The sequence below is a fragment of the Vombatus ursinus genome, unplaced genomic scaffold (genome assembly GCF_900497805.2).
Source record: "Vombatus ursinus unplaced genomic scaffold, bare-nosed wombat genome assembly UNPS02014903.1, whole genome shotgun sequence".
NCBI classification, from domain to species: Eukaryota; Metazoa; Chordata; class Mammalia; order Diprotodontia; family Vombatidae; genus Vombatus; species Vombatus ursinus.
In genome coordinates this window covers 754,843-764,098 of record NW_020954681.1, presented here as the reverse complement: position 1 = coordinate 764,098, position 9,256 = coordinate 754,843, and the positions used below count along the sequence as shown (strand labels likewise).

The 9,256-nt window shown below is 44.6% G+C and overlaps 1 long non-coding RNA gene across 1 annotated transcript; it reads left to right on the top strand.

Moving 5' to 3' along the window:
* The first annotated feature begins 2,536 nt into the window (after positions 1–2,536).
* LOC114028948 lies at positions 2,537–9,006 on the top strand. The gene is made up of 3 exons (XR_003567427.1): positions 2,537–2,564; positions 7,633–7,723; positions 8,929–9,006. It is a non-coding gene; the product is annotated as an uncharacterized LOC114028948 (long non-coding RNA).
* The last annotated feature ends 250 nt before the right edge of the window (positions 9,007–9,256 follow it).

The window sequence follows — 9,256 nt, the reverse complement described above, 5'->3', positions numbered from 1 at the left end:
TATGTTTCAGGGTCTCTCCTGGGAATGCATTAAGCTCATCAGACACAGGAAATGTCATAGTCATTATATGATGGAAAGACTTTTCCTAGGAGACAGAAACACCAGGCTGATATACAGTTGGGCAAATATGGTGAATTAATCTGGTCTGCTTTTTCATAGGGTCATAGATTTAGAACTGAAGGAGACCTTAATCTAGTCAACCCTCTCATCTTATAGGTGGGGAAACTGAGATCAAGAAAGGTGAAGTGACTTGTCCAAAATCTCATGGGCAAGGGACAAAGACCCAAGTCACCCCCCTCTAACTTAAATTCTAGCATTCTTGCCACTGCATCATGCTTATTTATATGTGTATGTGTGTATGTTTATGTGTGTATGTATATGTATGCACCCAAACATAATACATATACATACACATGAATGAACATATATGTATGCATAAATATATATATACATATATATTTAAAAGTGATGGACTTTTTATTATACCATTTGCCCCATTTTAAAGGGATCAAGTGACTATGCCACTTATTACCAGTGTGACCTTGGGCAAGTCACTCCAACTATGTGGCCTCAGTTTCCTTATCTATAAAATGAAAGAAGTGAACTAGATTCCCTTTAATATCTCTTCCAACTCTAGTTTTAGGATCCTCAGGCCCTATGCTTGTTAAAATCCAAGTGAATTCTGTTCAGTGTTATCTCAAGGGCAGAACACAGCCCCACTCTTCCCACCCTGCCCCAAACAGGGATTTCTGTGCCAACCTTCTGTTTCAAGACATCGTATTTATTTGGGGAGAAAATTTTGTTCTGGTTTATAAATAATAATTTATAAAGTGAGCATCTCCCAAACAAAATCTGGGACATTGGATAAAACAGACCGAAATAAAACCAGACTAGGCTGGCTTCCCAGAGAAGCAGCCAGCCCTAATCAACTTGTCAAGGGCGGGGGATGAGGAGGGTGTGGGGTGAGGAGCAAAGCACAGCATAGCACCCAGTAACAGGAGAAGGCCCAATTGAAGAAGGAAAAAAAAATTCAATTGTTAAAAAGACACAAAATGAAACCTTGTTGCAAAATAGATTGTTACAGGCACGAGCATAGCTATAGAAAGAGAAAGAAGCCAGACATGATCAATCAATAATCTCTTATTAAAATACCACTGAGTGCTCCTAAAACAGCAGAGAGCCACTTGTCAGGCCTAAAGGTGTTGGGGAAAATTGTCAAGGCAACCCACCACCCAATAGGAACAGGCCGAAGCAGCTTATCTTGGGCTTCTGAGGAGTCAAAAAAAAAAAGCTTGGCTTGAATTCACTGCAGAGGAAGAAGCAGGATAGAGCAACGCCTGCACAGTTGTGGCCCGTCTGCATTTACAGGCCAGCCAGAGCTCCTATATCAAAATCTCCCAAGGTAAGGTTATTATCACTTTCTTTATTTGGGTCTTGAGATATTTTTTTGGGGGGGGGGAGTCCTTTCCATCCCTGGCTAGCTCTAGTTAGAATTTTCATTTCTTAGATTTCAAGCTGAAGGTGGTCTGTTTCCTCCAGTACAAAATGAAGGGGTTAAACCAGATATTCTTTGAGGGCCCTGGAATCAGGGACCTAGAATCTAAACTATCCCCTTCTCATTTTCCAGAGGAGGAAACTAAGGCTTCAGGAAAGGAAGTGACTTGCCCAAGGTCACACAGCTAGTCAGTTCATTTGGAAAGACAAAATCCCCAATGCTATAGAGCAGCATTGGTTAAAATGCTTAATGAGTGGTCCAGAAAGTACAGGATCTCAGGGCATTTTTTGTATGTTCAGAATTATGGTTTCTATAGCAGTGCTCCCATGCATGTCCTAAAGCCAAAAAAAAAAATCCCATGAGGTTTTAGGGCCATGTGCTCTCTGCTCAAGATTTACTCTCTACCCACTAGGTGACGCCACAGTGCACAGAGTGTTGGGCCTGGAGTCAGAAAGCCTGGGTAACTTTGGGCACGTTGCTTAGCAATGCTGTTTGCCTCAATTTTCTTATCTGTAAAATAGCATCTACTCCCAACTCCCTAGGTATGATCAGATGAGATAATATTTGTAAAATGCTTAGGCTTAGCACATTGCCTGGCACATAGTAGGTGCTTTAAAATGCTTGTTCCCTTCCTTTTTTCTACCTCCTCCCGTCCAAAAATTGGACTCCACCCTTATTTAGGCTTTGATCCAGGCTTTCTGGTACAGCTATCACCCCACCCCCACCTCCACACATTTAAATGTTGCCACTTTCAATTACAATGTTAATTTTTTGAGGGCAGAGACCATCTTACTCTCTTACTTTCTTGCATTTGCTGCCCCAGCACTTAGCATAATGTCTAGCACAAAATGGCCGCTTAATAAATGCTCTTTCAGTCTAGCTGTCCAGAACTACAACCTAGGTCTCTTTGGTCCCACTTAACCGATTCCATCTTGTAGAATGCTCAGAACTGCCTCTGGGATAAACTGAGGCCCACTTTGAAAACTGTAACTTGGAATATAATCATGTTTTCTTTTAACTCAGGTGAGAAAAGGTGAGACTCTTAAGGCCTAGGAGAGCTCAGAAGAAGGTAACTTATTCTATCACAGTGATATTCTAAATTGGATTGTCCAATCTGGTGCATAGTTCATTTGGGGGGAAATGGGACCTGTGATCTCAAACTGCCTCTCTCACATGTAAGTACTATATAAAAAACAGCTATTGAGAGAAAGTCATTAAAAGAGCTCAGGCTTTGGGGTTAGGAACTGTTACCACTGCACCCTGCCCACTCCCCAGGCAAGCATTTCATTTCTATTACTATTAATAAGGAGTATTTAGTATTAATACCAGGAATTAATAAGGAATATTTAGTATTAATATTAAATACCAATTAAACACCAAATTAAATATGAATATATTAATAAGGCATATTAGTATAATTAGTATTCATAGGAGTTCTGTAGCAAGACTGTCTCAACTTGGCTCACTCTGGGCCTATCTCTCCTTAACCCAGTTAGAAGTCCTGTAGACTCCGAAACTTTTTTTTTGGGTAGGCAATGGGGTTCAGTGACTTGCCCAGGGTCACACAGTAAGTATCAAGTGTCTGAGGTTGGATTTGAACTCAGGTCCTCCTAACTTCAAAGCCAGAGCTCTATCCACTGTGCCACCTAGCTGGCCCCAAAACTTTTAAAAGACAATGGACAAAGGGGACATTTCTAGGGAGAGGAGAAAGAGAAGAGAGGAAAGGAGGGAAGGAAGAGTCATGTACTAACTAGAGTGTGGACTGACCCTCTTTCAAATTCAAATCCAGAAGAATTTACCACTTCCTGACTTGGGATGAAATACTCTTTTAGAAACCATAATTTTAAAATTTAGAACATACAAAAGATTTCCCTTCCCTGTGCTGTTCTACAGATTCTTTGGGGGGAGGGTAGGAAAAATTGGGCTTAAAATTTCTCACCATTAAGGAACACAGAGGTCATGGGATCAGAGGTCTAGAAAGGTCATTTAATCCATCCCCCTCATTTTACAGGTGAGGAAACTTTGAAGGCCCTAGAGGTGAGGTGACTTCAGATTCAGCCTTCTTTATACAGCACCATCCTGCTGCCCCTCTTAGTCCACCTTGGGCCCCATGCTAGAACCCCCTTCATAGACAGCCTCTACCAGCTTACATGTGTTTACACAAGAAACAAAACTGTACCTTAATTAACAATAAAAGTACAGAAACTCAATTATCCTAGTTAAAGTCCTAGCTTTGTAATTATCTACCTGAGTGACTTTGGGCAAATCATTTCCCCGCTCTGGGCCTTGGTTTCCCTCCTCTGCAAAAGGAGATGTTGAACTGGAGCAGTCCAGGACCCTTTTGGCAGATCAGTGAAACCTATGAACCCCTTGTCAAAATAATTAATATTTTTAAAAAATTGAAGGAAACACTTAATTCCGTTTAGAGGTTACCAAAAGAAACACATCATTTTTCCCATCCATATTCACATACAACCTAAAATCTAGTGTCAAACCATGGACCAAAGGTTAATAACCCCTGGAATACAGGATCTCTAAGATCCAGTTACCAAAATCAGTGGACTAAGGTGGTATCTACTAAATCACCAACATTAAATTCACCCCACTTCAAAGTACTTCCTTAGTCTTTTTTTTTAGGGGCAAGCTGGTCACACTGTTTATTTGCATCTCCAAAGGGGGAGGGAGGAGAGTTTTGCGGGGTGGTTTTGTCTTTACAAACAGTGAGTGGAACTCATAAAGGTCCTTTTCACTGAAAGAGGGCAGAGAGAAGGAAGGACACTTACGGAAGGCACAAAGAGTTGGGGCAGACCTTGGGTAGGGGGGGAATCGACTGAAATGACAGAATAGGCAAAGGAGGGAGGAGTGAAGGTGGGGTAATGGAAAGGCATTGTGGGGTTGCTGTACCCCTCCCATACCAGGGGCAATGACAGGGACCTGCCTGGCCAGGCTGGCCTGGAGGGAGCCCACCCCCACTGGGCCCCAGGGGTCTGTTTCAAGACATGGCCCATGGGGTCTCTGGCTCATGGCATTGAGCTGGGGGTGGGGAGAGGTCTTGGGAATTCAAAGTCAACAGATTCGGGGAGAGGAGTGTGCACATGTGCATGTATGTGTATATATTATATGTGTGTGAAGAGGGTACCCAAAATCATTACCACAGACAACTTTGGGTTAAAGAGATGGCTCCAAGCAGTTGGGGGTGGGGATATTTCTAGCATATATATCCAGAATTAGGGGGAGGGGTGGCAATAGTCAGGGAAATGTTAGATCAAAATAAGAGGAAATCATATCTGTTTTCATAGTGGAAAAATTGCCACACAAGTATTCTGGGTATGTACCTAATTTCATATTTAATATTTTGGAGGGAAAAATATCACTAGCATTGAAATCCGTATGTTACCCCTATTCGTACCACATGGGACACCAGTCAGGACTGCCAAAACCAGTGTGGTTAAGGATGGCCTCTAACCTTCCGTGACCTACCAGTCCAATAACCCTGTCATAAAAGGAAAGGACAGGCTGGCAGGACTTCATCTCAGTGGGCTCATGCTGGCTCCTGGTGATCACCATTTACTTCCCTTTCTAAATACTTCCAAACTCCCTAGAATACAGTTTTCCTGGACACTGTCATCTAGCTCAGTAGGCTGTAGCTTTTACAATTCACAAAATTGGGAACTACTGAACCATGGGGTCATGGGTGTGAAAGAAGTGCTCTTCCTGGTAGTGGCTGACTTGAGCAATCACAGGGGCAGGGAGGGAGTCTTTGTCCCCAAACTCCTTGGTCCACTAAAGGAATGACCACAGGCCAGCCAAGATTGGCCTTCATAAACCAAACCCTGATCCAGAAGCAAGCCCAGGGACAGCTGGCCTCAGTTCAGCAAGGACATGAAAGTGGGCCAGGCTACTCCAGAGGGAGGGGCTCACAAAGAGCCCAGCTCCCACAGCTGGGCCTGGGCCTGGGCTGGGGCCCAGGACATCTAGGGTGTGCATGGCCCTTGTCCTTCAAAGTAAGGGCCCAGCTCCAAGACTTTGGGTCTTTCTAGACCTTCCTGGGCTAGAGGCAAGGGCGCATCCTTTTGTTCCCCACCAAACCCAAACTGGCCAGCAAAGCAGATAGGAGAAGGTGGCACAGGAAAGTGAAAGTAGAGTCTCTAGGCAGCTCCAAATCAAGTCATCCCCTCCTACCCCGGGCCTGGCTCAGCCAAAGAGAGAAGCACTAGATGGAGAAGGCCCAGGGGGTCAAGGAGGGGAGAGAGCACGATCAGCTAGGAAGAAGCATGCTAGGGGTACCCACAGCGATAGACGGCCTTGGGTCTACCTTGGGCGAGGTTGAGTGCCTGTGGTGGGGAAGTCACCCAACCTTTCTACAACTGCGTTCCCCCTCTGTAGAAGAAGGGGTTCCAAGGTTTCCAAGGGCCTCCGCTGTGATTCTGTAGGGGCACCTGCTGCCCACAGGTGGGAAAAGGGCCTTACCCCTTGCCACCCCATGTCCCAACTACACCTGGCTCACCCTGGGGGAGGCTAGCATTTGAGGGCAAGTTTGGTCCAGACTGACCATCTCAACAGCCTAGGTCTTGTCCCCACTTTGGAAAGTGGAACGTGGGAGGTCTAGACTCACCAGCAGGTTCTAGACCTGGTCTCTGTGCCCGAAGAGAGCCTCAAGGCAGAGTTGGAAACTCTACAAACTACACAGCCCTCATTCTTGTTTGGGGGGGGAGGGAGGGAAGAGTACATCTGTGTGTTTGTAAATGAGTTTAGGGGACTGTGGCTAGGTTGAGTATGTGTCGTTTGAATCGATGGACCTAGATGTCTCTGTCTATCTGAATGTCCGTGTGTCTGTACGGATGCACTTGTCTGATTGTGTATCTGGAATGCTTGGGGGGGGTGTGGGTGTGGGTGTTGAGTTACAGGTCTGTGTAATCTGGTCCTGGGTCCCTGCATACAATATTTCTCAGTGTGACCAAATATGTGTGTTTCTGGAACAGTGTGCATCACTCTCTGAGTTGTGTCTGGGTGACTGGGCATCATTGATCTATGTGTATGTCAGTGTTTGGTGTATGTCAGTGTTTGGTGTGCGCACAGGGCTGCAAGTGTGTTGATTTCTGAGTACGGGTGTGTGGGTGTTGTTAAGAATATGTTAAGAGTTGCAAGAGAAACAGGTATATGGTTTAATTTTCTGTTTCATAAAGAGACTTTCATGTCAATAAAATCCACGTGTGTGTGTGTGTGTGTGTATATGTGTGCGTATTGTCTGTCTGGTGTGTGTGTGTGAAGACGCCGGGCCTTGGCAGTATGGCCAGAATGGGCATAGCACAGAGAGGCTCAAAGACAGTGTCGGGGCCAGGGGATAATGGACCCTGGGGGCCTCACATTGTAGAACAACATCTGTTTCTTCACATCCGGGTCTCAGTCTGTGCTGGCCGGGATGTCTGCCCGAGGACTTTAGAGGCCCGGATTCTCCCCAACCTGGTTCTCTTCCTTGTGTGGGGGTACTTCCTTAGTCTTAATAGGCGTAGTAAGGATTGGGTGTTCAGTTGAATTAGGCACCATCACAAAACCATGGGATGAAATTGAAACAGCCCTCTAGATGCCTTTTAACCACCTCCTCCTCCATCTACTTTCATTTTCTTAGTTTTGTCACCCTCAAGACATCAACCACCCAGCCGGATTGGCTACCCAAGGGGAGGTGTCTTTGTATATTTTTTATTATTCAAATGATGCTTCACTTGGCACTAGTTTTATTCAGTGTTTCTACTTCTCGGGTACCCATTGACTCTGAGCAGAAGACTGAGGACACAAGCAGACAGCTCACCACTGAACTTGGTGCCAATAGGGAAGTGCTCCAAAGCTCAGAGCTTGGAGTCACCCCGCCTGCTTAAAGGCCTTCTTTCCTGAAGATGAACCATCCCACCTTTTGGTTTGGTTTTACTCACCATGACAACCAGAGCCTGCCTCATAGGAGTGGTCAGGTGGGTGTGACATCATAATGAAGGAGCAGTTAACAATCCAGACCCTCAGGGAAAAGGCAGTGTGTTTTTTTCCTAGGACCCGAGAACATCTCAGGATTGTTTTGAACCCTTGCTAGAAAGGGGACAAACAATGGGGGAATGTTTATTTTAAAATTCCATTTTCTCCTACAGGTTAAAACAATGGATCGGTTTCCAGTGCACATTTGGGTGGTATTTTTGTTTCTTTCCACGGAATCTCTGCTTCACATCTCCGTTTATTCAGGTGAGTCGAAACTGACTTTTTAACTAGGATGATTTAGGATAAATTTTAGGATTTTTAACTAGGCTGAAATGGACATGATATTCCTATTTCGCTGATGACTGTTGTGAAGGGTTGGGATGATGCTGGTATGTTGTTCGGCAATTTGCTTTCTTTTCAAGACAAATAACCAAAAAAGTGTTTTGTAGCTCCTGTAAAGTCCTATGACCTGTCTAAGAAGATGATTACAAGAATCCTAGGTATGGATGAAAAACTGTTGGAACCGCAATACCAGTTTGTTCCTAAAGACATCAACCCAGGCAAATCATCATTTTGTTTGTATTTGGCAAAGCTGCTGTAGCCCCCAAGGGGAAATGAGAAGAATAACTTCTACCCAAAAGAGTAGCTGAGGGGACAACTAGGTCTGGGAAGAGAGAGCTCAGGGAGCATAATACATGGATGTGGCCCTTGTTTAGATATGTGTTCATTTCACTTTATTGGTCACATACAGTTAAGCTACCCAAAAGAGGGAAAGGAAAAAATGAGGGAAAAGGAAGAAAAGAGGAGAAAGGCAGTTTTATTTGTCATCTGAGCCATACAGCCTTCCACTAAGTACACGTATTAAAATCAAGATCAAATACTGCCTCTGACACTTACTAGCTGTGTGGTCAGAAGTGAGTCATTGAACTTGTCTGCACCTCAGTTTTCTTCATCTGTAATATGTCACTGGACATTGTGGGCCCCCAGAAGAATGTGAGCAGTGGTACCAAGCAGGTCGTGTGGTTGGAGCCAGTGTCATCTACTCTGGCTAGAACACAGAGGCTGGGGGGTGGGGGTGGGGAACAGCAGCATGTAATGGACACAGGGTCAGCTTTAGCATCAGAGAGAGCTGGGTTCAAGTCCAGTCTTTGACTCATATTGTCTGTGTGACTCTGAGCACTCACTGACCCTCCCAATGCCCCCAGGCAATCCTCTGAGACTACAAGTTAAGAGGAGGTGCTGATCTGAATTAGTAGGAGTAGTAGAAGTTGCTGCTTTGGGAGTTCATCCCACACAGAAAAAAACAAAACACAGCCCCAGGACCTTTTAGGCAGCATCTATTCTGTGCTCCTGAGCCTCAGTTTCCCTACCTAGGAATGGCATGGTGCTATAAGGGCTTGTGATATTCAGTCACTATGTTGTTCAATGCCAATAGTCACCTCCTAGCTAATCCTCTCTCTCTTTTCCAGACCACATACATGGGAAGATTGAAGTGGAAAAAGAACACATGAACAATTCATGTGAACATTATTTACTCAGGAAAGGATTCACTTCCCATGGAGGTTGGTGAAATGTTTTCATCCTAAATTATCGTGTCATTTTACACTGTCACTTCAGAACCATACAAATCACGGTTAAAAAGATGAGCAACTTATTGGGAAACCTGCTAGGCCCAATGCTCGGACCAAGCTGAGAGGATACCGGAAACTATAGGGCTTTTCTGGGGTCCAGAAATAGGCAGATGGAATAAGGGAGCCAAATGCTGAATATTTAGTATATCTGTACAGCTCAGACCCA